This window comes from Amblyomma americanum, chromosome 5, assembly GCF_052857255.1.
Source record: "Amblyomma americanum isolate KBUSLIRL-KWMA chromosome 5, ASM5285725v1, whole genome shotgun sequence".
NCBI lineage: Eukaryota > Metazoa > Arthropoda > Arachnida > Ixodida > Ixodidae > Amblyomma > Amblyomma americanum.
In genome coordinates, this window is record NC_135501.1 from 168,271,395 (window position 1) to 168,297,435 (window position 26,041).

General features: G+C 45.8%; 1 non-coding gene and 1 pseudogene across 1 annotated transcript; both read right to left on the minus strand.

Annotated features, from left to right (window-relative positions):
• Nucleotides 1-1,267: 1,267 nt before the first annotated feature.
• On the minus strand, nt 1,268-1,340 carry TRNAM-CAU (transfer RNA methionine (anticodon CAU)). Its single transcript has one exon. It is a non-coding gene; the product is annotated as a tRNA-Met (tRNA).
• A 24,229-nt stretch (nt 1,341-25,569) lies between these two features.
• LOC144135620 (U2 spliceosomal RNA) lies at nt 25,570-25,713 on the minus strand (annotated as a pseudogene).
• Nucleotides 25,714-26,041: the final 328 nt, after the last annotated feature.

Consider the following 26,041-nt stretch of genomic DNA (forward strand, 5'->3'; position numbering starts at 1 on the left):
CCTTCCCAGGTTGGTCTCAGCAATTTTAAATTAGATTTAAACGCACTGCGTGTACCGTTCTGGGGTTGCTTTAAATTATTTTGCTTGCGTTTGTTTACGGTTTATCAACAGGCCATTTCTTTTGGAGAGGAAAATTCGGAACAAAAGTTGGGTGCTTGCAGCTTCTCACTTCCCCTCGCTACAGAGCTTATCTGGCGTCTCCTTTGCCTGATGTATGGCACTGATTTCGAACATGCACATGGACATCATTACGGGATGACAATGCATTATCATTAGTTATTCACCTATCTTTTAATTCCTTCTGGTCTACTTATTTATCTTGTCTTCATGTTCTCCTATATACTTTGCCATGAATTTCTTTGCTCAACAAAGATTTTTTGTTGAACTTTGCAAACTGCCGAGAACCTTTGCTGTGCTCTTTGCTAAGCCATTCGTATTCATTTTTGCTCTGCTCGGCATGTGGTTTTAGATGGCAAATGTCATTACACCGCCGGGCGTTGCCGACCACTTTTTCTTCAAGGTGGTGCTTAATTCTAATGCCAAGTTATTACCATTATCACTGCACGATCCTCTTTGTTTGATTGCTTTTTTCTCGATCGCTCAAACATACCCGCGTCGTTGGTGGATGACGTCAAGGAGCGGAAGCCGGCTTGATACCGTCGGTAAGCATTCAAGCGGCCAATTTAAAGGGGAAGCGCTTAAGAGGGTGTGACTTTTTTTTTTGTTTAGCAGAAACTGAACGCCAGATAAGACATAAGAGGTCATTCAAGTGCTAATCATGTTCTTTCTTTTCACTGAAGCTGCGTGAATATACCAGCGAGTTCACGCCCATGTAGTTCGCTAATCATAGGAGATTTATCCGTACTTAGCACGCTACTTGCGCGACACGAGATTCAGTTTTTCTGCCGCAGTAAAATCTTTTGTTCATTCATTGAATTCAAATTTCCCGCCTTGTTGGAGGTTCTCGACATGCCTGTTTTTCTACCGTTGGTGTGTGGACATTAGATGACACTTTTAGCTCCCCAAATACTGTTTCCAATTAGGGGCGAGAAAACGCAAGAACTTTATTACGATGCAGCATCAGGGGAACCTTCAGGGTATGACTGAGGCTTAGGGAGCTAAAGGATAACATTGCCGCCAACTGCTCGCTTATACTAGCCTGCAAGCCCCTGGTTTTCTGTGTTGTGATGATAGTGGCATGACTCGTTCAGTCGTCTTCTTCTTCTTCTTCAAAAAAAGGGGGGGGGGCACAAAAAATAACTCCGCCTGCCCCGGGTGAGGATCGAACTCACGACCTTCAGATTATGAGACTGACGCGCTGCCTACTGCGCTACCGAGGCGGATGCTGCGGCTGGCGTTAAAATGTCACCACAGTTTCGGCGTCATACAACGCGCTATATATCTATTGCTTTCCCACAAAATATACTATAGTCAGATACAACTGAAGAAAGCAGCCGCTGTTTCCCGTCAAAGGGCCCAATTCCTGCCAATGGCGTCGACCGATTCTCATAACATTGCGGGTCCATGATAGCGTGACAAAGCAGGGATTGGTGATGAAAGGGAATAGTTCCCTCCCTCCATGGTCAAGGATAGGCCCCTTTCTCCATTGTGGCGCCGCTCCCTGCATTGTCACGCTAGCAGGGTCATTAGAATCGGCCGATGCCATCGGCCGGAAGTGGGTGCTTTGGCGTTGAAAAGCCACTGTGTTCTTGAGTTGTATCCGACTACAGTTAACGAACGCTTATAAATAAAATAGAAAACGGAAAGATTTGACAACCACAATACCCGGGGAAAAAAAAGCATACGTGACTTCCCAGGTTGGTCTCAACTATTTTAAATTAGATTTAAAACGCGCTGCGTGAGCCGTTTTGGGGTTGCTTTAACTTGTTTTGCGTGCATTTGCTTACGGTTCATCAACCGGCCATTTCATTTGGAGAGGAAAATTCGGAACAAAAGTTGGGTGCTTGCAGCTTCCCGCTTCCCCTCGCTACAGAGCTTATCTGGCGTCTCCTTTGCCTGATGTATGGCACTGATTTCGAACATGCACATGAACATGAACATCATTAAAGGATGACAATGCATTAGCATTAGTTATTCTCCTATCTTTTAATTGCTTCTGCTCTACTTATTTATCTTGTCTTCATGTTTTCTTGTATGCTTTTCCATGAATTTCTTTGCTCAACAAATATTTTTGATCAACTTTACAAACTGCCGAAAAACTTTGCTGTGCTTTTTGCTGGGCCATTCGTATTTATTTTTGCTTGGCATGTGGTTTTAGATGGCAAATGTCATTACACCGCCGGGCGTTGCCGACCACTTTTTCTTCGAGGTGGGGCTTAATTCTAATGCCAACGCATAATTAACTTGGGACTGCACTACCACATGTCTGGTGTTCAGTACTGATTGGCGCATTCCCAACCACGGCTTTAGGAATATGAATTACCTGGTTAATAGGTGACAATATAGAAAGCTTTACCACAGCACTATCTGTCTAATCGAGGTCCCAGCTGCGCCTGCGTGGTTGCAGATGTGTGCGCACTTGGAGCGCCACCTGCACATGCGCAGACAGCTTCTCGCTGACGCTGATCCTGATAGCGTATCACTGATCACTTGCCCAAAAACTATCTGATACGTGCCATTTTTCGCCGTGCCCAGATTAATCAACTCTACAGACAGGCTTGGCTCATTCGACTTCACATTCTGAGACTGTCGACATGCTCTCTTATTTTTATCAGTTTATTTGCTCATCGCCACCGTTGTGTGGCCTTATCACTTTTTGTTATCGGGCTTACGCTTGCTGGACGCGACCAGATTGCTCCTGAATAGATATGTGCTCAAGGCATACCCGAATAGGCTTAAAGATAACGTGTGCTTGGCAGTTGGTTTGCGTCACACCCACTTTGAGGCTGAGCTGTTGGACAGAACAGTGTCGAATTGTGCTCGTTGGTGCATATCAGGGAAGCAGCTTCTATCTCTTTGTCCCCTCACTCTGTCTCGTTTTCTTTCTTTTTTTTCGCTCTGTTTTTCATCTCTGCGGCCGCACATTCGGTTTGCGTACGCTATTTTTTCAACGTTGATTGCCTGCACTTTGGGTGTATACTCAAAGAGAATGCATTTGCCTATTTGGTGTTGTTCTTGCGTTTTTCGGCGCATTCATGCACCGGGTATATAAATTTCGTGCCTGGTTGCAATCCCTCGGGCTAGACACAATACGATGCTGTGCATTGTTCGACCTTTCGGCTTTTGCCTAGAACGTATCGGGTCACGTATAAATAGGGAGGCAACTGACAGCCGCGGTCATTCTTATTTAGTTGACAGCCCATCGCTTGTCCCTATCGCTCCTGCCAGAATTTTAAGTTTCTGTCGAACGCGATTTGATAGTGATCACTTCAAGGTTAACCGACTCGTGTTAAACTGGTCTAAAGCGGTTTGCTTTCGCAAGAAGGCTGCTACGAGTACTTGGTCTTAGCGAGCCGAAGTTTTTGCTATATTCTGCTCCATCACTTTTTGTTGCTGACTATACATGACCGTCACTAAAGGAAAAAATTTGCTCATCCATATCAGCTGGAGCAAACATGAAAACATTCGGATCGCGCTACATTCTACACCGATGCAGACGTGATCATAATTAAATTACTGCAACTAAATCAACGTAACACGCTTATCTTCCCTGTAAATAGAATGTAATGAATTTTTTCTATCGACTAGTAATTGATTATTCTAATTAATATCTTTAGGGCCGTAATTTCGCAGCATAAGTAATTATTTAATTATTTACTCACGAAGTTACTGGTTATTGAAACTGCATCCCCGCTCCCCAGGGGCGGATCTATGCGGGGGGGGGGTCTCATTAGAACCACGTACTTCTTGGGCATTCTCCAGCGAAAAATGCGCTTCGGCACGGTTTTCCGATGTAAAATTTCTCGTTTGGGGGCCGCTGATACCCTATTACGCCGAGATAGTCCACAAACCTTTCCTTTTTGTGTTTATTTCGGTTCCGCCTTCTTCCGCTGTGCCCTGGAGAGCTCTCGAGAGCAGGTGATACCTCGGCGGCCACGCGGAGGAACGTTTCAGTCATCGCCTCCATTTCCTTGCCTTCACGGCTTCTCATCACCGCGGCTCCACTGCCGCGCATGCATCGCGTCCAAAAGGCGTCAAGAGGCGTGTTATACAGGTCCTCTTCCGACGGCGGTTTAGCCTGAGTGCCGTCGCCCGCAGTGGGCTCGATCGCGGCGGGGCCCGACGCGGTCGCCTCTTGTTGCGGGGCCCAAACGGTGCCGGCGGTGGCCCTAATGACAACCATCCATCACGACACCCAATTCGTCAACGTCTCTGCATGCCGCCCGGGCCGCCGCGGGACCGGTGCGGTGTCTTCGATCGGCCGGTAATGGAAAAAGAACACCTGGCCACTCCCTCTACGTGAACGGACCGGGACAACCGGGGCAGGTAAGGTGTGTGTCTTCCGTCGTGTGGTCGGGATTCTGCCACTTGTCGGCTTATTTTCGTGCTCGTATTTTTTTTAACTTTTTTGACCTGCCGCATGCGTCGGGCCTATAGCGACGGTTGTACTTATTGAAACATTCCTTATAAACGGCTGTTTCTTTACCTAACTGACCTCGGGGTTAGGCTATATATAGCGTCAATTGTAAATTGACTCGCCTTTTTATTCGCAGGAACTATGATTTGCGAAACGGCACCCCGTTTACTTTGCAGTGCCGTCAACTACGTGGTACCTAGCTTTGGTAATGGCGATATATTATTGTTATTGAGGCGCACGCATAGCCAGCAGATAACTGAAAACTGGTTGTGATTGAAGCAAATGACGCAGTAACTGTCTCAGATATCTCGGCGGACACCCGAACCACGCCGTAAGGGAAGGGATGAAGGAGGGAGTGAAAGAACGGAATAAAGAGGTGCCGTAGTGGAGGGCCCCGGAATTATTTCGACCACCTGGACATCTTTAACGTGCACTGACATCGCACAGCAGACGGGCACATTTTTTTGTGTTTTACCTCCATCGAAACGCGGCCGCCGCGGTCGGGTTCGAACTCGGGTACTCCGGATCAGTAGCCGAGCGCCCTGACCACTGAGCCACTGTGACAGGTACCACCAGATAACTGTGTATCACTTTTTCGGACCCCTTACGTTACTCTGCGCCCGCCGCGCGGGTAACGGGGCTGCTTTGAAGTACGGTTAACGCAACAGCAATTCTATGGAGGACCCGTTCTCCTTTTAAGCTCGGCCGGCATGGGTCAACACGCAACGTCTGGCGCGAATGATTCGGCCCAGACCGTATCATGCCAAAGGCAAGCGAAAGCTATAGATGAATCCACCCTCGACTAGAGGGCCTTTAGGGGTATACTGAATAAATAAATAAAGAAATACGTGATGCAAGGAGGCTGGTATGGGCTTTAACCTCGTAATGTTCTGTGCTACGCACTAAGAATAGAAATCTGTTCGCAGGCTTAACAGTCTTCTGGAAGGACAGATTAAATTTTTTTTTTTGCCCAGGACGCCGTGAAAAACGTCACCTCTAGTGCTGAATTCAATACGTCATTCTCCAGCACCCTCAAAAGGCGTTAGCGCTTGAACAGTTTTTAGTGCTGTGGTGGCTTACCGGCCGCTCCTATTGGCAGTTGACACTTCACCAATCCATAGAAAGTAGTATACCCAAAGTATCTGTGAGATGTAACAACCTAGAGGAAAACGTTTCGTGCACGGTGCTTTTCGAAAGTCTCTTGGACACTTTAGTGCCTTACGGAAGCAGGCTACAAGCTGTAGGGTAGTGCCCTGTCGTGAAGCTGGTGCTTCAGGGGCTTTAGACTTTGAAAAGCGTCAGTACTTCTAGCTTTACGTGGACGTTTGGCGTTTCTTGGAGCTTCTTCCAGCGCCTGATATGAAACTACGGCAAATATTACGAAAACAGGAATATAATGCTGTATAGCAAAACATACGTATATAGATAATACCATGGAAAGTGAGAGTAGCGCAAAACGGGACAAAGGGACAGAGAAAGACAGACACAACACAGGCGCTAACTTCCGACTGAAAGAAACCAGGGCGGCCAAGACGAACGTAATCCGTGAGGGGAAACAGGCGCATGCGCCCAGAAAGATAATGAAAAACAGGTGAATGAGGATCTACGGATGTGCACGATTCAGCGTTTCTTTAAGAAGGCCAGCTCTCTTTTGGACAGGGAGATAGACGGCTTGCTTACACATTTATCGTCCAAGGCAGCGATACGAGCTGCTTCAATAATCTCTCGCGTTAACTGATCCCGGTGTCTGGCAACGATCGAGCACTTGTCCAGAAATGGCACACAACCACACTCCTTGCAGTGTAAAGCCAGATTACTGCCAGTAAAAGTTCTCAAGTTATTTTTGTGTTCGCGAAGTCTCTCATTCAAGCACCGACCTGACTGACCAACATACCGCTTGCCGCAAGAGAGAGGGATGTCATAAACAATGCCTTCAGTACATTTCACGAATTTCTTTCTGTGGTTAATGGTGCACTGCAGCTTTTGGGGACGTTTATCAGCGGGCAAAGTTTTTTTGGAAAGCGCACTTAGTTTTTCAGGGGCAGAAAAAACGACACGAACATTAGCTTTTGTCCCAATTTTCTTGAGATTGTGGGACAGGCAATGAATGTAAGGAATAACGGCAATTTTGTCTTTTTTTCTTTCTGAAGGCACGGACGGTATTTTAGCTAAGGTACAAGAGTGTTTTTCACCGCTGCTATTGACTAACGAAATGCCAACCGACAACGAGATTCGCTTTCTTGATATCCGTTTTAAATTCCTGGACAACCACCTGTGTTGGAGCTATGCACCTCGGGCAAACAAACCTCTACTCCCCTATATATCTGCCCATTCTAAACTCGTTAAAAGGGGCATTATTAATTTATGCTTGAAGAATGCTCTGGAAAAGTCATGCCCCCACCTCATCAGCGAGAGCTTTCACGCTCAACTCGCAAGGTTCCATCAAGCAGGCTACCCAGCTGATATTTGTGTTTCTGTCGCCGAAGGCATACTAAAGAAGAAGCGCCAGGAAGGTCAACTGCCGTCCGTGCCTTCAGAAAGAAAAAAAAGACAAAATTGCCGTTATTCCTTACATTCATTGCCTGTCCCACAATCTCAAGAAAATTGGGACAAAAGCTAATGTTCGTGTCGTTTTTTCTGCCCCTGAAAAACTAAGTGCGCTTTCCAAAAAAACTTTGCCCGCTGATAAACGTCCCCAAAAGCTGCAGTGCACCATTAACCACAGAAAGAAATTCGTGAAATGTACTGAAGGCATTGTTTATGACATCCCTCTCTCTTGCGGCAAGCGGTATGTTGGTCAGTCAGGTCGGTGCTTGAATGAGAGACTTCGCGAACACAAAAATAACTTGAGAACTTTTACTGGCAGTAATCTGGCTTTACACTGCAAGGAGTGTGGTTGTGTGCCATTTCTGGACAAGTGCTCGATCGTTGCCAGACACCGGGATCAGTTAACGCGAGAGATTATTGAAGCAGCTCGTATCGCTGCCTTGGACGATAAATGTGTAAGCAAGCCGTCTATCTCCCTGTCCAAAAGAGAGCTGGCCTTCTTAAAGAAACGCTGAATCGTGCACATCCGTAGATCCTCATTCACCTGTTTTTCATTATCTTTCTGGGCGCATGCGCCTGTTTCCCCTCACGGATTACGTTCGTCTTGGCCGCCCTGGTTTCTTTCAGTCGGAAGTTAGCGCCTGTGTTGTGTCTGTCTTTCTCTGTCCCTTTGTCCCGTTTTGCGCTACTCTCACTTTCCATGGATCACCGTTACCGACTCGCCCAAGTTTCTACCCTTGTGAATAGATAATACCAATACAAAAGTTTAAAGTCGGGCTGATTAAGATAAAAAACATTGAGGAGTAATTAGTCATTAGTCTCCACCAGACAACACCCGCACGGCTGGAAATAGCTGTACAGTTTTCTGAGCAGCTTTGGAGTTGAGAAATTAGGACGGGGAGTAATTAGTTTGTGCTCCTTAATTGAAATCTAATCCACATTGTGGCCGGTTTTCCCTAAATACATTGTATTAAGATAGAAACGTTAACGTGCTTGACGTTGAGGAAAGACAGTTTTTGATCGCTTCCGAACAACGACATTGCACCTGGTGCTTCCGTTCTCAGACTCAAACTTCGACCCTTGCCTGCGCTGCGATTTTTTATGTCCAGAACGACCAAGCCAACCTGAGAAAGACGGCTTCTGCAATTATTAACGTGAAATTGTGGTGATGCTGAGAAGGAAAAAAAAGGCTAAAGTATGTTACCGGCTAGATACATTGCACAGTGATTTCGGGATTCAGCCATGCATCCTATTGTGTTCTTTTGCAGTGTATACCCGTTGCTCCCTTTCCCCGATCTTCTTCAACGCTTGCTTTGTTTCGTGCTCAGTGTTCTCCTTGTAAGCTGGCTCGCGTGTGTGCGCACAGACACATCCACACAAGATACACACACGTGTGACCAATATAATTAGAATTGTTTTTTTTTTGGGGGGGGGGAAGGAAATGGCGCAGTATCTGTCTCATATATCGCTGGACACCTGAACCGCGCCGTAAGGGAAGGGATAAAGGAGGGAGTGAAAGAAGAACGGAAGAGAGAGGTGCCGTAGTGGAGGGCTCCGGAATAATTTCGACCACCTGGGGATCTTTAACGTGCACTGACATCGCACAGCACACGGGCGCCTTAGCGTTTTTCCTCCATAAAAACGCGGCCGCCGCGGTCGGGTTCGAGCCCGGGAACTCCGGATCAGTAGTCGAGCGCCCTAACCACTGAGCCACCGCGGCGGGTTCGTGCGACCAACAGAACACGAATAAAAAAGGAGGCACCATGACTGCAGCCAGGCGAAGTCGGCGAACCCGCAGGAGCAGATTTGAGGGCGTGACGCCAGCCGCGGCCGGGGTGGAGCGGACAAGTATAATACATGCGTGGGGCGTTTTCGTACCGGGACGAAGGCTAGAAAGAAGCGGGATAAAAAAAAAAGTGGAAAAAGAAAGAAAGATAAATGTAGACGTAGAGAAAGAGAGGCAAATCGAACGAGGGAATGAGCGTCCGGCGATAAAGCGGCCCCGTCCGAACTCAGCAGCGCGAGGGAAAAAGAGAGGCGGAAAAGAAGCGGAGCGAGGGGCGACGAGAATCGGTCGCCAATCAGTCGCCCTTTTGAGCGGTGGGAGCCAAGCGGGACGACGACACGCCACGAGAGCAGCTCGGCACTGCACTGCACTGTGACGGCTGCCGTGGCCTCCGAGATTCGCGACGGGGGACACTCTCGGAGGCCATGTGGCTTTGAGGTTGCAGGATTTTTCTTGGCTATTCATTACTGACAGCGTCCTGCCGGGCATATTGTTGAAGGATGCGCAGGTGTAGTCTTAGAAATTACAGGCAGCGAAAGCAAGACATTTATATATATATATATATATATATATATATATATATATATATATATATATATATATATATATATATATATATATATATATATATATATATATATATATATATATATATATATATATATATATATATATATATATATATATATATATATATATATATATATATATATATATATATATATATATATATATATATATATATATATATATCAAAAGTGATTTCTTGGCAGCTGATTTGGTCAATATAATATAAAATCACCAAAAATTGAAGAAACATAACAGGATTTAATTCACGACGTTTCGGCTCGAAAAAGGCTGGTCCTCCAGCCGAAACGTCGTGAATTAAATCCTGTTATGTTTCTTCAATTTTTGGTGATTATATATATATATATATATATATATATATATATATATATATATATATATATATATATATATATATATATATATATATATATATATATATATATATATATATATATATATGGGTACATATAATGCATACACCGGGACTTCAAACGGAACAAAAAAACACGTTTGCGCATAACGTTACAAGAAAGAAAACTGCCAGTAGTTCTAACCACTACCACATATTTTTGTAGTAGGGGTGATACTCTAAGTGTAATGATTTGTTGGATACTAGTCCGCTCCGGCTCCTCTTATTCTATGTGATTGCATGTGCTATAATATGATTATTATACGATTACTACTATACTATCTACATTACTAATTATCGTAATAATACTATACTAGTAATTGACGCATTACTATAATACTATTATTAGGCCACAAGTTCACATTTCTGTTTCTGGTACAACTCGCCGCATTTGTATCGCCGAGATTTCAAAAGGAGCTGCAGAATTTCGCATCCCATTGCCTCTTGGTGTGCTGTTAGCCGTAATGCTCACCTTACGCAGGTGTATAATCAGTCGTTCTATATTTGCGCGCAACTTTCAGCAGTCACTGTGTTACATAGCTCGTTGTCGTGATTGACCTTTGCCTTGTGTAGTTTTCTTGAATGCTGCCCATGTGAACTTAACCTTGAAGCGGCCAGGTATCGAAAACCTTGGATTAAATTTATGAACCTCAAGGATTTCACCACTAAGTTTTCTCGCTACAGAAGTGTGAAAAAACTTAGATTTATTGTGAAATAGGTATTTCTGATCATAATTTAACCTAATTTTGACAATTTCCAAGTGCCTAAGGGTAACGGAACAGCGAGAAAATATGCAGGTGTATATATAGTGCTGAATCCAGAAGAGAATTCAAAGGTGCTCTGTCGCCTTCCACTGCAGCGTTTACGGTGTCATATATTTTTAAAAGCCGATTTACTGTTAAGGTTACCTTTTACATGTTTTGTTGTTTCAGCAGGACTCCTGCGCCTCTTGATTCTGCCTGATATTTCTTTGATAAATATGTTGTAAACGACAGTCCCTGCAGATACGTTAGCAATTTATCCAGTTCTACGAGCAGCAAATGAAAACTGGTCACATTTTTACACACTATATTATTTACGATGTGTGGAGTTGTGCCGTGTTAATATTTCTTTTCACATTACAGGTCAATACAGGCACTAAAAGGTGCGAGACAAATTTAGTTATGCTCTGACACCACTTAGCTGCCATGTTCTAACCTTAAGAAGTACAACGTTTCAGTCTGAAATCACTTTGTGGTGGCAAATTATCTACTTCTTGAAATTCACTATGTTAACTGAATTTTATTTTCGCACATTGCCATGCTGCACTCTATGTCACCCTTTTAGGAAGGACGAATGTACTTTAGAAAAAAAAGAAGAAAAGCCAGCTCCTAACCACAGAACAGCTACAAAAAAAAAACACGATTAAATCTGGCAAATGATCACATCTGAGAACACAGCTGTAAATTTCCTTTTGCTGAATTTGTCTGTGCCACAGTTAATGTCAGGTGCATTCATCTGAAGTCATCAGCGTTGGGTAGAAGCGATATAAGCATTTACGAAATCACACTGGTTTGTATATGTGACGGTTCACGGCATAACTGTGAAGAAGGAAGACATTTGTGATCGGCTTGTTGGGGACCTTCCAAACGTGTGTGTTTGGCATAGATGCCTATTGATGATTTCGGTGATTCCTTCAGCACAATCAGGAATGAATCGCTCTCTGCTTTCTAAATTTCCCTGACGTTTTTCTTTCCTCTCTTTCATGAAAAACTCACCCCTTCCCTGACTTCTGTACCTCCTTTCATTCTTTGTGTTGAGATCTATTATGCACTCACGTTTGTGGCTGTCGCATTTGTTCCTTTCACTGTATTTTTTTTCTTACTTCTACAAACAAGCAACGGGGATTGTGTTCTTTCTGCTTATATTTTGCTCACTGCCATAGTCCTTCCGTTTCCCCACTATTTCCCGCCTCTGCTTTGCTGCCCGTTCTTTGTGAGGAAATGGTCTCACGCCTTTTTTGTCAGTCACCTCTTTTCCCGCCACAACCCCATCGCCGACAGCGATCCCAACTTCCCGTGCCTGTCACTGGGCCATCACGCAGAGCTGCCGCGTTTCCGTTTCCACGTTCATATCTGTCTTCGTGTGAGAGCAATCGGGCGGCCCGCGGTCAAGCTTCCGGCCGGCATGGCGGCACCGTACGTCAATGACGTGTCCTTCCATGACACGCTCGGCTCGCTTGAAGACGCCAAGTCAGAGTGCGGAATTTCTGATTCATAAGAAGGGGTGGCAAAGTAAACACTTTCTTGTTTAGTATACAGCGGCTTCCTTATCCGGAGCTAACATCTTTTGCGATGGCTAGTTCTTCCTGCAGTTGTGTATATATAAACCGATGCAACTTTCCACTCTTTCCATGTGGTTGAGCCGGCGCTTTGGACATAGACGTAGACTTCAACATTAACAAAGGCGCGGACTTTAGACAGAGACATTCTTGTTAGATGAGGCGAAAGGTGACAGACCAAGGAAATCTGACGAGGCCCTCACCCCGACTAACAAAATGAAACAACCCTTTTCCTTTTATGGTCTTCCATCTTTTTTCCCTGCCGTGTTGACTTAAAGGTCCCGGCGATTTCAAGCGTCATGGCGTTGCTTGAGCCGGCGATGAAGCTTCAGCAAGAAAGAATCGATCAAATGTTGGAGATTTGGTTTTATGGGGGTTTAACGTCCCAAAGCAACTCAGGCTATGAGAGACGCCGTAGTGAAAGGCTCCAGAAATTTCGACCACCTGGGGTTTTTTAACGTGCACTGACATCGCACAGTACACGGGCCTCTAGAATTTCGCCTCCACCGAAATTCGACCTCCGCGGCTGGGATCGAGCCCGCGTCTTTTGGGCCAGCAGCTGAGCGCCGTAATGACTCTGCCACCGCGGCGGCTAAAAAAATACTGCAGAATTTAATCGCATAGAATATATTATAAACCGGATACAAAGAACGCATACTCGTCATATAATATCCCAGCCCTTCTCTGCTTTGAGCGCTGTCGTACCTAAGATATTGGCAGCAAACATGCACATGTGCAGACATAACACGATCGATCCATGGGTGCGTGCCAATCTCCTCCGTGCACACACTCTAAAGCGTCCGCATCCAATCGGCAGCCTCGGTTCCGGCCCATCATTTGTCTTGCAGAGGCGCGAAAATCTAGTTATGTATATGCAGTTCCCGAATGGAGTTTGTGTATATATACATATATGAACACACACGCGCATTATACATACATATACAATGCTATACTCGAGTATGAGATCCGCACTCGCTGCTTCATACTGGGCTATACGCGCACGCAACGTGTGAGGTGCGTACATGATTCATGCGTGTACGGACACGGGCGGACATGACCTCGTAGGTTGGCGCGCTTTTGAAGCGCGCGCGCGTTCACCATTTGTCATCTTCGCTCGCCGGGTCGGTTGGCGTGCAAGCGATATCGCGCGGCGGTGCACAGGGTGTTCGCGTGAGAACGTGAGGCTCAATCGTCGCCTCTCGAGCCGCAGCGATGAGTGGAACAGCTTGAGAAAGAGTACACCGATGAGGCGCAAATACCGATTGCTCGACGGTGCAACCGGCGTTGAAACACCGAGTTTAGTTCTGAGGCTGGGTATCACAAAGCTGTGTGCGTCTCTCTTGCGCATAACTTTGCGTGCGTTTTCGATGCATTTGTCAATAGAGAATGCTCTGTTAGAAAAAGAGAAAATACTTAAGGGAAAGAGGGCCGTAGTGGAGGGCTCCGGAATAATTTCGACCACCTGGGGATCTTTAACGTGCACTGACATCGTACAGCACACGGGCGCCTTAGCGTTTTGCCTCCATCAAAACGCAGCCGCCGCGGTCGGGTTCGAACCCGGGAACTCCGGATCAGTAGTCGAGCGCCCTAACCACTGAGCCGCCGCGGCGGCCCTCTTTCTTCCTTTCTTCTTTCACTCCCTCATATATACCTTCCCTTACGGCGCGGTTCAGGTGTCCGCCGATATGTGAGACAGATACTGCGTCATTTCCTTTCCCCAAAAAACAATTATCATTATTATTAAGGGAAAGACAGGACGAAAAAATTGCTGATGGTTTAGCTCCGGTTAAACATGTCTGCGCGCGATAGCTTCATGCAGTTAGACGTGGTAAAGCTGTTTATTCAGCAGAAAGTGTTTCCTTTGTTACGCACCTGTTTGTTGGCCGCAGCATACACGCGTAGTTTCCACTTCTCCCCCCTTCGTTCATCGGAAGAAGGACCGCTTCGCACCCACTGTTTATAGAGTGTCCGAGCTAACTGCGCATACGCAGCGCGCCTGTAGCCACTGCGCATGCGCGACGCGCGCAGCGAGGCTGCGCAGTCGGCAGCGGCGCAACTCTGACGTCACGCGAGGCACACCTTTTACTCGGCGCATGCGCATTGAAGGCTTTCGGCTCGGCCCGGTGACTGGCTTTACATGGCGTAGTGAAACTATCGCTTCAAAAGTATTTGTACTCAGTATTTTATTTGTGCAAGGTACTATACATTTCTCTAATGACCGCTTAAGTGCCTATGCTTGTATGAAGAAAGGCCAGCACAGTTTTGTTCCAAACCAAAGCGTGGCGCATAACGATTCACATTTTGTTTTCACTGCATAGTCACTGACAATTGTGAAAAAAAATAAAAATATAAAGCGCAGGTAATTATGTTGCCGTGATCAACAAGGTTCAAAGGTCCAGCTAATTTGGGCAAGAATATACAGGAAGCAAAGCAATTCGCTGGTAGGGGAGTAAGAAAAGATAAATAATACAGTTGCTTCAAGAGGAATCGTCGCCGTTCGAAGCACAGGCATACGGCGCAGCTAAATGCTACTGGATCCAATCTTTTTCAAAAGTGACGACAAAGTTCGCTTCATTTGCTGCTCATTAACGAAAAGCAGGAAATAACGAACCTTAATCGAATGCCTATTTTTAGTAGCGATGAAACTGGGAGCATAGAAAACACCGGAGCAGTCTCTGGGAATGGTTATCTTTTCAGCCGCCAGATGGCCCCAGCGTGCCGCTGACTTCGGACTGGCTTTAAGTGTCCCCGAGTACTCTAGCGCTCTTCACCCAAAAGTGTCGGGTGCAAGGACCATGTTGCCCTGCCGGAGACCAGAGGTTGCATTCTTGTCTATTCCTGCTCCATGTTAGTAATGGAAAGGTATTTCGACTGGTTACGACCAATCGTCACTGGATCTTCAAAATCGAAATGTTTCGCTTTGCATTTGATCCGGCATACTAATAAGAACGTGGTATTCATATATGTGGGACTGCTGTTTTTCGCAGTCACGGTGATATGCGTCCCGCGCTCCACCAGAAATGTGAGCTCCTTCGAGGTGTAACTATAAGCTTTGAAACATTCGCTCGTGTTTCGAAATGCTGTGTATTCGATTGTGGCTTGATACGAACTTGTGGAGTTTTTTGTGACTCTCAGAGACACGAAAAGAAACTTTTCATTTGTTTCCAGTTTCACATCGCTCAAGTTTCGTAACCCGAAATTGGTGAAGTGGAGGAACCGTTGAGTGGAAGTGAGACACTCTGTCGAGACTACAGCGCCACTGTACGGCCATCCGCGAAGCCGTGCTGATGTCTTCCGTAGGTGCTGCTAGCGTGGAAAGCTGTTACGCTTAAAGGCATGCGCAGCGGGACATTCACTGAAAGATGTGTACCGTTTTCGTGATATTTCTGTGGCGTCGTCGAATCGAAAGAATCGCATTTAAAGGAACGACCGGCTCCCCATCTTCATTGGTCGTAGGTTCCTTGGGTTCTATACATGGCGTCCATGCATTCGCTAAGATTCTGCTCCATCGCGTGCTCTATTCTGTCTGGGGCACGGAGCAAGACTATATAGAAGGTGAAACTCCCGTCAGCGCGAGCGAGCGCAGGCGACCAGATAAAGTCACAATTGCATACGCCGACGGGGTCGCATGCAGTGGCGGCGCCATGCGACGCCTCGTAGTAGCAGCAGCGAAAAAAAAATGCAGCGCCCGGGCAGGCGGCTCCGGTGCGCGCTCAAAGCAGACGACAAGCAGACGACACGGGTGTTTGCTTCAGCGGGCACGCCGTGACGATGTATTTCAGTAGTTTCTTTCATGGCCGCCAGGCGTCGCCAGCTGGATAGTGGCGCCACGGGCTTGTGACCTTTTCTGGTCGCTGGAGACAACGGAGTTTCTACTCCTATATAGTTTTCCTCCGTGTTCTGGGGTAATGCTGTTCCCATGGTTCTATTGGAATTCTAGGCAGGCGTCCGTGACTTTGTGCCGCTATTCCATGACAAGCGCGCCATCAATTGCAACGTCACGGTAACTAAGGGGGAAATTTTTGCCGAAACGCAGGAAAACGAATAAGTTAGGCAGTTTTCCAGATGTTTCTTGCTTACAAAATCACGTTTTAATGCTGGCGGCATTGTAATTTATTTCTACTCTTCTATGACATTGCAGCCTTGATGATTGTGGAGGAGTAGGGGGACAAAAACCTTTTATTATAAAACTATACTGCGCTTGTCTTTTTGAGCGGAGCCCTCAGTCCAGGCCTCTATATGCTGTCGCGATTTTGCATTCAACTGCAATTTCAGTCGGGTCTTTTCTTTCCTCCTATTTCTATCATTTTTCACCTTGTGCGGATGGAAGTAAGAGCAAAAAAAAGGAGGGGAGGGGGGAGTTTGAAGGCTTCCGCTTTATATGAGCGCGGCGTCGATCACACCATCAACATCTCCTACAGCACTCTCAAACGAACTGGAATTTCAGGGGCCGATATCAATGAAGCAGAACCAAATATTAAACTTCGGGCTCATTTTCAGATGAAATATCGATTCTATGTTCGTTTGCAGTATCGCATCGATATTGGTAAAAATGACCTCCTTTGATACTGTTTCCAGTCTTGGGAGGTTCTTCCGGTTTCGTTATCGATTTTCATCTTTACATTCTTTTTCTCGTGAAATAAATGCAGGAGCACTTCCACAAGCCGATTCTTTCTTGAGCATCAATTCTTCGCCGGGCAGATCCATCGATCAGTAACATAAGGAGAGAAGGAAGCCTGAAAAAAAAAAGTCAATCAAAATTTTTACTTTTACTGTCGGAGCGCGGCTGCGCTTAAAACAAACAAAAATAAAATAAAACAAAGTATATCGCACGAACATTGAACTGATGAGCGCAGCACAATCCATAACTCTTCGTTGTGACGCGCCGTAATATTAATTTTGTAGTTTTTACCTTCAGTTTTCTTTTTTCACAGGTCTGTAGTGGAAACCGCGCACCACACTTTCTGCGTTTCCATTTGTGCCTACGGCCGCATCGTCTCGTTTGCTTTACTATTAATATTAATGTAGCAGATCCAAATATTAAACTTCGGTCTCACTTTCAGATGAAATATCGATTCTATGTTCGTTTGCAGTTTCGCTTCGATATTGGCAAAAATTACTTCCTTTGATACTGTTCCCAGTCTTGGGTGCTTCTTCCGGTTTCGTTATTGATTTTCATTTTTACTTCTTTTTCCTCGGGAAATAAATGCGCGAGCGTTTCCACAAGCCGATTCTTTCTTGAGCATCAATTCTTCGCAGGGCATATTCATCGATGAGTACCACTAGGAGAGAAGGAAGCCTGAAAAAAAAAGTCAATAAAAAACTTTTACTCTCGGAGCGTGGCTGCGCTGGAAACAAATAAAAATCACATAAGATAAAGTACAGCACACAAAACTCGAACTGGTGAGCGCTGCACAATTCATAATACTTCGTTCTGACGCGCCGTAATATTTATTTTATCGTTTTTAGCTTCAGTTTTCTTTTTTCTTTTCACAGATCTGCAGTGGAAACCACGCACCGCACTTTCTGCTTTTCCATTCGTGTCTACAGCGCATTGTCTCGTTTGGTTTACTGTCATTGTTCGAATTTTTTATCTGCCCTTCGTCCTCTCCTTGTCCCCTTGCCTTCAACACTTCTTTTTTGTTTTGTTTTCTTTTTAACGTCCTCGAATTGAGTGCGGACAGGACGCGATCACTCAGAGCATTGTGTTCGGTTCGCTTTGCGTTCCGGCTGATGAGTCGATGCGGAGGGGGGGCATCGTGTGGTGATCCTCGCGAATCGCTTACGGAGTGCTCTCCCATCCTGGCGTCCCTGTCCATATACTCTGGCGTCCCTTGTATAATTCCACTTTTTTATTCATTGGAGGAATACAATTTTTTTCTTCCTATACATCAGTTCTTTGAGGCCGCTGAAATTTTTTGTGTTATTTATTTTCCTGTCACGTTTTTTCATAGTTCTGCGGGGTGCCGACTACAGTGTCTGGTATGTTTTCGCTTTTTTTTTCTTCGCCCTCGTACTTTCGTTTTATTTCCTTAGTTTCTTTTCAACTCGGGCGTTACGCCGTTCCGTTTCAATTGCGTTTAGAAAAGCGCACCCTTCGATTGAGAGGCGCCAAGTTCTCTTTCGCGTTGAATGACGGGTGGGCGTGAATTCCCGGGCAGGGGCGGAATCGGCAGGCGTGTGCGTATCGTTGCCGCTAGATGGCGCGCTGCTTCCCGTGGCGCCCTCTGCTGGTGGTGGCGGCTGCGGGTGATTTGTGGTTTCCCGTTAACAATTCCTAAATGGATTGATGATAACTCGAGGCGAGATGATTCGGTCCCTGCTCGAGTCGCTCTGGAGGGCCTTCCTCCAGCTCGTATCCTCGGTCAATTTTTCATTCATTGTACTCGCGAGGAGGATGCAGACAGGGTCGATGTCTTTTTGCTTGTTAGAGTGTGTGCTTCGCTTTCTTTCGTGTTTTCTTTCGCCATGCGGGCGCTGCCAATATGCTCGCAGATGCATTATGGGCCAGGATGAGGGCAACATGAGCAGCACACGTGATCCTATCGTTGCTTTAACTACCGAAACAGCGTTGATATCATCATCACCATTAACAAAACAAGCCAGATAAAGTGCATACTTGAAAAAAAGGGCTCTTGGAATGATCTCGAGTTTTTCTTCGCCATATTATCGTTTTTTTTCTATTTTGGAATTCAGTCTGAGACACGAAGAAACCGGAGCTTATCTGTTCTGCTTATTAGATGGACGGGCCCAGTTTGCTTGTTCATTCAAGTTGCAGCCCGAATATCGCAGACTCATTATCAGCGCAAATACAGCTTAAAGCACAGCGTGTCGCGGCCTATATATTGTCAAGGAAATGTGCTGTAGCCACAGTGCCATTAGAGCGAGTTGTCTCGTCTAATGGTCTTGGCGAAGACAGTGCACAATAAAAAGATAAAAGAGGATTCAGCACATTTTTCAAAAACAGCACTTTTTGACGCTATGCTCAAGCATAGTTTTCTTGAAATTCAATGCGCAAAAACGAAAGAAACATGAGTGGTCAGGGGTTAAAGAAAACAGGACAGGTTCTGCCCTGTATCATCATAATGTCTACGTTACAACTAATTGACGTTGTGTGTCTGTAAAGACATATTTAATGTAAGCACTTTAATGTTTACAACAGAGAGGTACAGACCCGCTTTTTGTTATTTTGGCAAGCAAGTGTGGCAGTAAGTGAGCGGCGTAATGTGAGAACCATCCCCAACATCACCAGAAGTAGTTGGGTCTAACGGAGGACAAGACCGTCACCGAAAGACCACCAATTGTTAATTTACTTTATGCGCCAGCTGTGGTCCCATTATCTGCACAAATTTTCTGACCTCCGCATTTCATCTGACTCTCGACCAACCTCTACTCAAAATTTTACCCCCTTTTGAGTCTACTCTAACACCCTAGTCGACAACCGGTCTTAGATTTAACGCATTGCATGCCCTGACCCATTTCGTGCCTTCTTTTTATTACGTGCTTAGATATCCTCGTCTCGCTGAAGTGTAGTTTGTGCCAAACAACCTGCTGTTAGACGTGGTTCTCGAACCGTTGCTGAAAATAGCTCTCCAGAAAGATATTGTTCATTTTAGTCGAACTGCATTGAAAGATATGTCATATCGGTCGGAGACACTGCACGAATCTTCTCAAAATTGAATTCGAGTAAACTCAAACTTATCTCCTGTTTACGGCATAGCAGGGCAAGTTAATAATTACAGGAGGGGCTAGCTTTATCAAACCGCGGGCTGGCAACGTAGAAAAAGAAAGCAAACGGTGAGGCACAAGGCGACAAAGTGTTACTACAAAATTACAACGCCCCTAATTTCCTTTGCAAAACTTGTAAGTGCTCTATTTTAAGTTTACTTCATAGAACAACTCGTTCCAAAATGTTTTGGTTGGAAATTGTAATCTGAATTTTGCGTAAAGATCACCAGGCGGTTGAAATTTCGCCCGGAGACTTACACTACCGCACCTCTGTATACCAGTTTTCTTACACTCCCTCCTTTATCCTTTCCCTTACGGCGCGGTTCGAGTGTCCACCGAGATAAGAAAGATAGTTGCTGCGTCATTTTCTTTCCTCAAAAACCAATTTTCAATTTTCCGCAACTGTCATGTATCCTAAGCAGAAGTGTGTTATGGTGCGATAAATAAAACCAAACAATTGTTTAAAAGTGAAAAAAGAACCACTTAAACGGGATTGGTTTATAATTGCTTTTTTTTTTTTGGGGGGGGGGGGGGGAATGGCGCAGTATCTGTCTCATATATCGTTGGACACCTGAACCGCGCCGTAAGGCAAGGAATGAAGGAGGGAGTGAAAGAACAAAGGAAGAAATAGGTGCCATAGTGGAGGGCTCCGGAATAATTTCGACCACGTGGGGATCTTTAACGTGCACTGACATCACACAGCACACGGGCGCCTTAGCGTTTTGCCTCCATAAATACGCAGCCGCCGCGGTCGGCTTCGAACCTGGGAACTCCGGATCAGTAGCCGAGCGCCTTAACCACTGAGCCACCACGGCGGGTCCACTTAAACGGGATGAATGCATAAAACAGTGAAGTATATCGTTAGTACAGCGCGCAGCGCAATGTACGAACCCTTCTTCTCGAGTCGCCTGCACACCTTTCCCGCCGACACCGAAGACAGAATCGAATTACGTTCGTTACAAAGAGAAGAAAGATCGAACGGCACATACGGCGGTGGAAATGCGAAATTGGATTATACCGTTCCTTGATTAACGGACTGCGCGCGAGTGTACAATCGGCGCGGAAACACAATGCGCTCGGCCAGCGCACTCCTTTAATTAAAACTCGCCGGCTAGAGACACGCTTGTATACGCCGCCAGGGCGCGCGAGGTGCGTGTCTTCTCGCCCTGCAGAGTGACCTTCCGGAGGTTCCGCGGCGTGGTGCTTTCGCACGCAAGCGCTTCTAGGTTGGTGTACCTTTTCTCCCCAACTGCGTGTGGTTGAGAGAGAGCCTAGTGTTTCCACGTTCCCAATCCGGCATGTTTCTCACTCTGCGTTCACTGCGTAGTTGCGTGGTCACGCCGGATCACTTGTACACCTGGCCACGCGATTTCGAAACTTTACTACTGCTTGGGCCAGCGGATGCGAAGATTGCATTTCCTGTTCCGGAACACGTGCAACGGTTCCCACTCGTGGAGAACACGCGCGGCCCACTTCAGTTCCTTATTTCCTAGTGAGCAGCATGGGAACTAGGGGAAGGCGGTGTTACGTGGTAGCGTGGATGGGGAAAAGGTGTACTTGGGGTTTCGGTACAGGTCAGGAAAGGTCGTCGTTTCCTCGTTTGGCGAGTTGGGTCTGCAGAGAGAGCGTGAGGGGTGACTTCCTTGCATCGTGTTGAACTGACTGACTGGGAGATGCGTTCAGGCAGGCGAGGCTGAAAGAATGCCAAAGCGATGGTTAATGTACTTACGAAGCCTTTATGATCTCGTAAGGCATATGCATTTCTGCGACCCGTGGTTACGAAACACGATAATGATCGGGCGTGACATAGGAAAGGGTTGAGATGCTTAGTGAGTTACCTTTTTGTCAATGGCCACCCAATGGCATCCGTTTCTTGACTAACGCATAAACACTTGTTCTAATTTCAGCGTGGTTCTAATACGTTTGCAGTATACGAATCTAAACCTGAAGACAGAATTCAAGTAGGCGATGGACACAATGCAGTGTATCGGGAAATGGCGGTAGTGTTTATTCTGAGTTGTAAAATTTCACTTCAATCCCTGTTGCTTACAAGCGTACTGGCCACGTTTACTGCAAGGACAATGGGAAAATACTGTACTAAGCAGTTGTTGCCAACTCCCGTTGCTGATGCGACAGCCCCAGTTTGGTGCTTAGTGGTGCTGCTTCCGTGTCGTCCATCGATTCCTTTGTCGAATCTTTGAATTATGCACGGAAATTAGGAATAATCTGGGAGGGAAATGACTATTGTCCGACCCAAAAAGTTAATCTTGCATTAGCTGGAGGGTAGCCATCTATATAGTTCCGGTATGCCCGAATGACCTCCGGAGAGACTGGCGTGTCGTTCCTGTGTCCAAGCTTCTGGACCAGCAATTCCACCAGTCAGTTATTAGCGAGTTGGTTTTTTGGTCGTCTTGCCTGACCCATCCGTAGGTTGACCGCTATATTTGTTCATACGTCCCCAGAATGGCGAGCAGGTTCTATCTCAGTCTGTGTTCATCGTGGCCATGGCTGGTCGCCGAAGGTATATACCCTACACTAAAGACACCTCTTTTTTCTTCTAGTGAGACCACTCTTCGGGTTAAACCTGATTTCCACCCGAAAGTTCGCCTTCTAGAAAACATTTGTTTTTCAGGGCACAAAGCTACAGACTGCACGGAACTTAGCGCATACATCGTGATTGTTCCAGAGGTGTATTTCTGGCCGACCGGTGATCTTAAGCCTGTTTTAATCGATTTTGTTCTGATAATCGTATGCCGTAAAAATAATTAGAGGCTAATTAGTTGGTTTCAATTGTCTTTTAATTCAACTCTATTGCGTGCATGATGCACGCCTGATGCATTATGCAATCTACCTGCATGGGCCGTACCGACTTATCTTCTACGGTTTTTGAAAGAAAAAATCTGTACACACTAAAGACAGCAACAACCGGTACAAGAGCATCCAGAGCATTCCATTGTGTTAGATTCTACGTGTTGTTTATATAAGCATTACTCGACTATAACACTACCATCGCTACCCATAATAAGTGTGCCATTCATTTAGCACTTAAATTAAGGGCTATTATCATTATCCTTCTACGTCCGCCCACTTTTTCCTTGTCATAGCATGAGTGCCTGCATTCCCGGGTCACGCATTCCATCCCATGTAACCAATTGTGCGGGGCGTTATTTTCCCATACGTCAGCCGTTCTCCATCGATGCGTATGCAGGCTGCCGTTATCGTCCGAAGCCGCTTTTGCCGGAAGCCAAGGTTGTTCGCGGATGGCGTTTGCGTATACTTATACGCGAACCCGCTCTGAAGCAGGCGTTCATATACACCACCCCTGCTTAAGGAACAGGTTCTCTTTTCTTTCGCTACAGGGCGCTCGTTTGCGTGGCGATTGATGCCGCTCGTGATTGTGATTAGCCACTGCATGGACTGAGAGCGTGGCGCAACCACGTGCCGAGATCGGCGCGAGATATCCGGTATATAGGCCACGGTGCGCGCGCATTTATCCCGCTATACAGCATGGGGAGAATAAAGAGAGAGAGATGAATAAGACGGGACCTTACGAGCCCAATTCGATGTGGTCATGCAGGCCGTAGTGAGTTAAAAGAGAAGGCGTGTACCGCATCGACGCGAATTGAGCGCAGCAGCCCTTTATATCTTTTTTTTTTGTCGCTGGCACAACTGTGTTAAGGTCTTTCTGGGCGCTAAACAGCACCTGTATGGCCATTCCCTTACAAATTTTTTAGACAGTCCATAGACTGTTCAGAAACTTCTGGGTATAAACTGTATAGACTTTCTATAGGAAAACTCTAGAGAGCACTCTATATGCAATACAAATCCCATAGACAGTCTATAGACAATCTATAGATTTAGTGCCTATACACTTTTAGTAGACCTTTGTCTGTAGACAGTCTATAGAATACGAATAGACGAAAGGAAATTTCTATGGGAAGGAAATAGTCTATAAGAAGTCTATAGGCTGTCTATAGACCTTTTTGATAAGGGTTGGATTTAGGTTGATTTTGGAGTGGGTTTCAAGGGTCTAGGGGGTGAGTTTGAGGCATGCTAGGGTCACTTCTTCAACTTGAGAGAGGGAAAAATATTGAGAGCGTTAGCGATAGCATTAAGGAGACCGCGGCGCAAAAAAACTCCGGCGTCATCATCGGCGTCATTGGCCGTGAGCGAAAAATTCGCGAAAGATCCCCATAGAAGCAACCTAGGTGGCATGTGGGCCACCTAGGTCACGTGACCTTGTGGCGTCATCACAACCTGACCACTGGATTGTGAGAGAACTGGGCTCTGTTGCAGGTGGCAGTTAAATTAATTATTGATGGCGAGAGTTTGCTGGGGAAGAGCAATCTTAGTCGCGCAAGTCCCGCCGGTGGCAGCACCTGCCATCGCAGGGCAGTGGCGCATCGCTTAACTGCTGCACAACTTCGCCAGGAGGGGTATGAGGACTACCAGGGATCTGTGCATGTTAAATAGAGAACGACGAATTTCGCATATATGGACGTTAACCCATCAGTGTTATTGCGTCATACCCTTAAGGCGGAGCTTGTATGTCCCCTCCAGTTTTTTTTTCTTCAAAATCGAGCACTGATGTGCCATGGAAACGTGATAAAGGGAGGGTTCTAATAATTGCTCAAAGTATGTATAGCATGTGAAGACAGCAGCTGCGGGCGACTGTTCGAAGTGCCGCTACAGTTTTACCCCAAAAGACGCAAAATAACTTTTAATTGTGCTCACCACTGCTACGAGTGTAGGTGAGCAAATTTCCTCAGAGGTGTGATTTACAAAGCGTGGCTCTGGGAATAGATCTTCAAGGAGAGTCACACAGTGGTTTGCATGACCTGAAGATCGGGGTAACACCTTTTCCGTGGTTTCCGCCTTTGGGAAAGTACAGCATCAGCCCGGTGGAAGCTTAGTCATTGGAAACATCGGTAATCCCTCGGCGAGTCCAGGACGTCTCCTTAATATACGAGGCAGTTGCCGTCTAATTACTAGACAGGCACCGCTGCGGCGAAGATTGGCCGCATTGTAAAAAGTACGATTGACACCCTTTCTTGCGATGCCCGCTATAATGAAAAAATTTTTTTTACTATACTATGGTTCTTTTTGACAGTATGAATGATAACCATCGAAAAGAAGTCCAAAGGGCCAAAGAATGCCTAATGTCTTCCTTTCCGCAAAAAAAGAAAAAAATTAAGAATAACGTTCGACATCTGCCAAAAACATCACAACACATAAGAATAAAACCACATGATACTTTATAACATGTGCCAGTTTAGTTTGAATGCAGCGCTATTGACAAGTAACGTGGTACTATAGACGACAGGCATATCATGCACAGGACTTCTGTAGCGACTGTCCACACACGGTCTTTTAGTGACAGCCTTCATTTTTTAGTATATTAAATGGGTTTTAAAGAGAGCCGGCTTGTGAGACTGGCTGGTATCCAATTTGTGATACATTTTCCAAATATGTGAACTTTCTGTACGTTTTATGCTGCTGTCGCCGTATTTTCCACGATGTGTGGAGTCTGTCTGTCTGTGGTTGCAAGGAAGAAGGAAGAGGAAAGTGCACAGGCCTGCTCACTGGCTCAAGCCGAGCCACAATCGCTACCACGTGCAGATAGTAGGAGAGTTGAAAGATGGGACAGGAAGACAGGATAGTAAAGACGCGCTAAAGACAAGGCCGATCCCGGAGGTAGTGCAATACCGGGCCAACCGGTGGCGGGAGTGAAGCATCCTTCAAACTCTCCGCCACATTTCCCAAAATAAGTCTAACTTGGACCCGTAACAGATACTCTACGGGGTCCGGACATTTATACGATGAGTGGAGAAAGAACAAGAGGAGCTGCATTTCTTCATGGTCGTTCAAATAAGATAATGATAAATTAATTTTTCCCATTGCTAATTTAAAAAAGCCACAGCCTAAATTCTGTACACCATGCAGCATGAGAAAAAAATCTGTAAAAAATTGTTCAATCCCGGTTGATCCAGTCCAGGCTGCTTGGGCATCAATTTTAATTGTGAGGAAAGTGTGGAATATTGACACGTATTGTTCTAAAAATTAATAACGGTCCATTCTTCCGAAACGTAGCAAAATCCTGCTTTTAAAGTTTGCCTGTTGCTCGCATTGTTAAGACTGGTACAG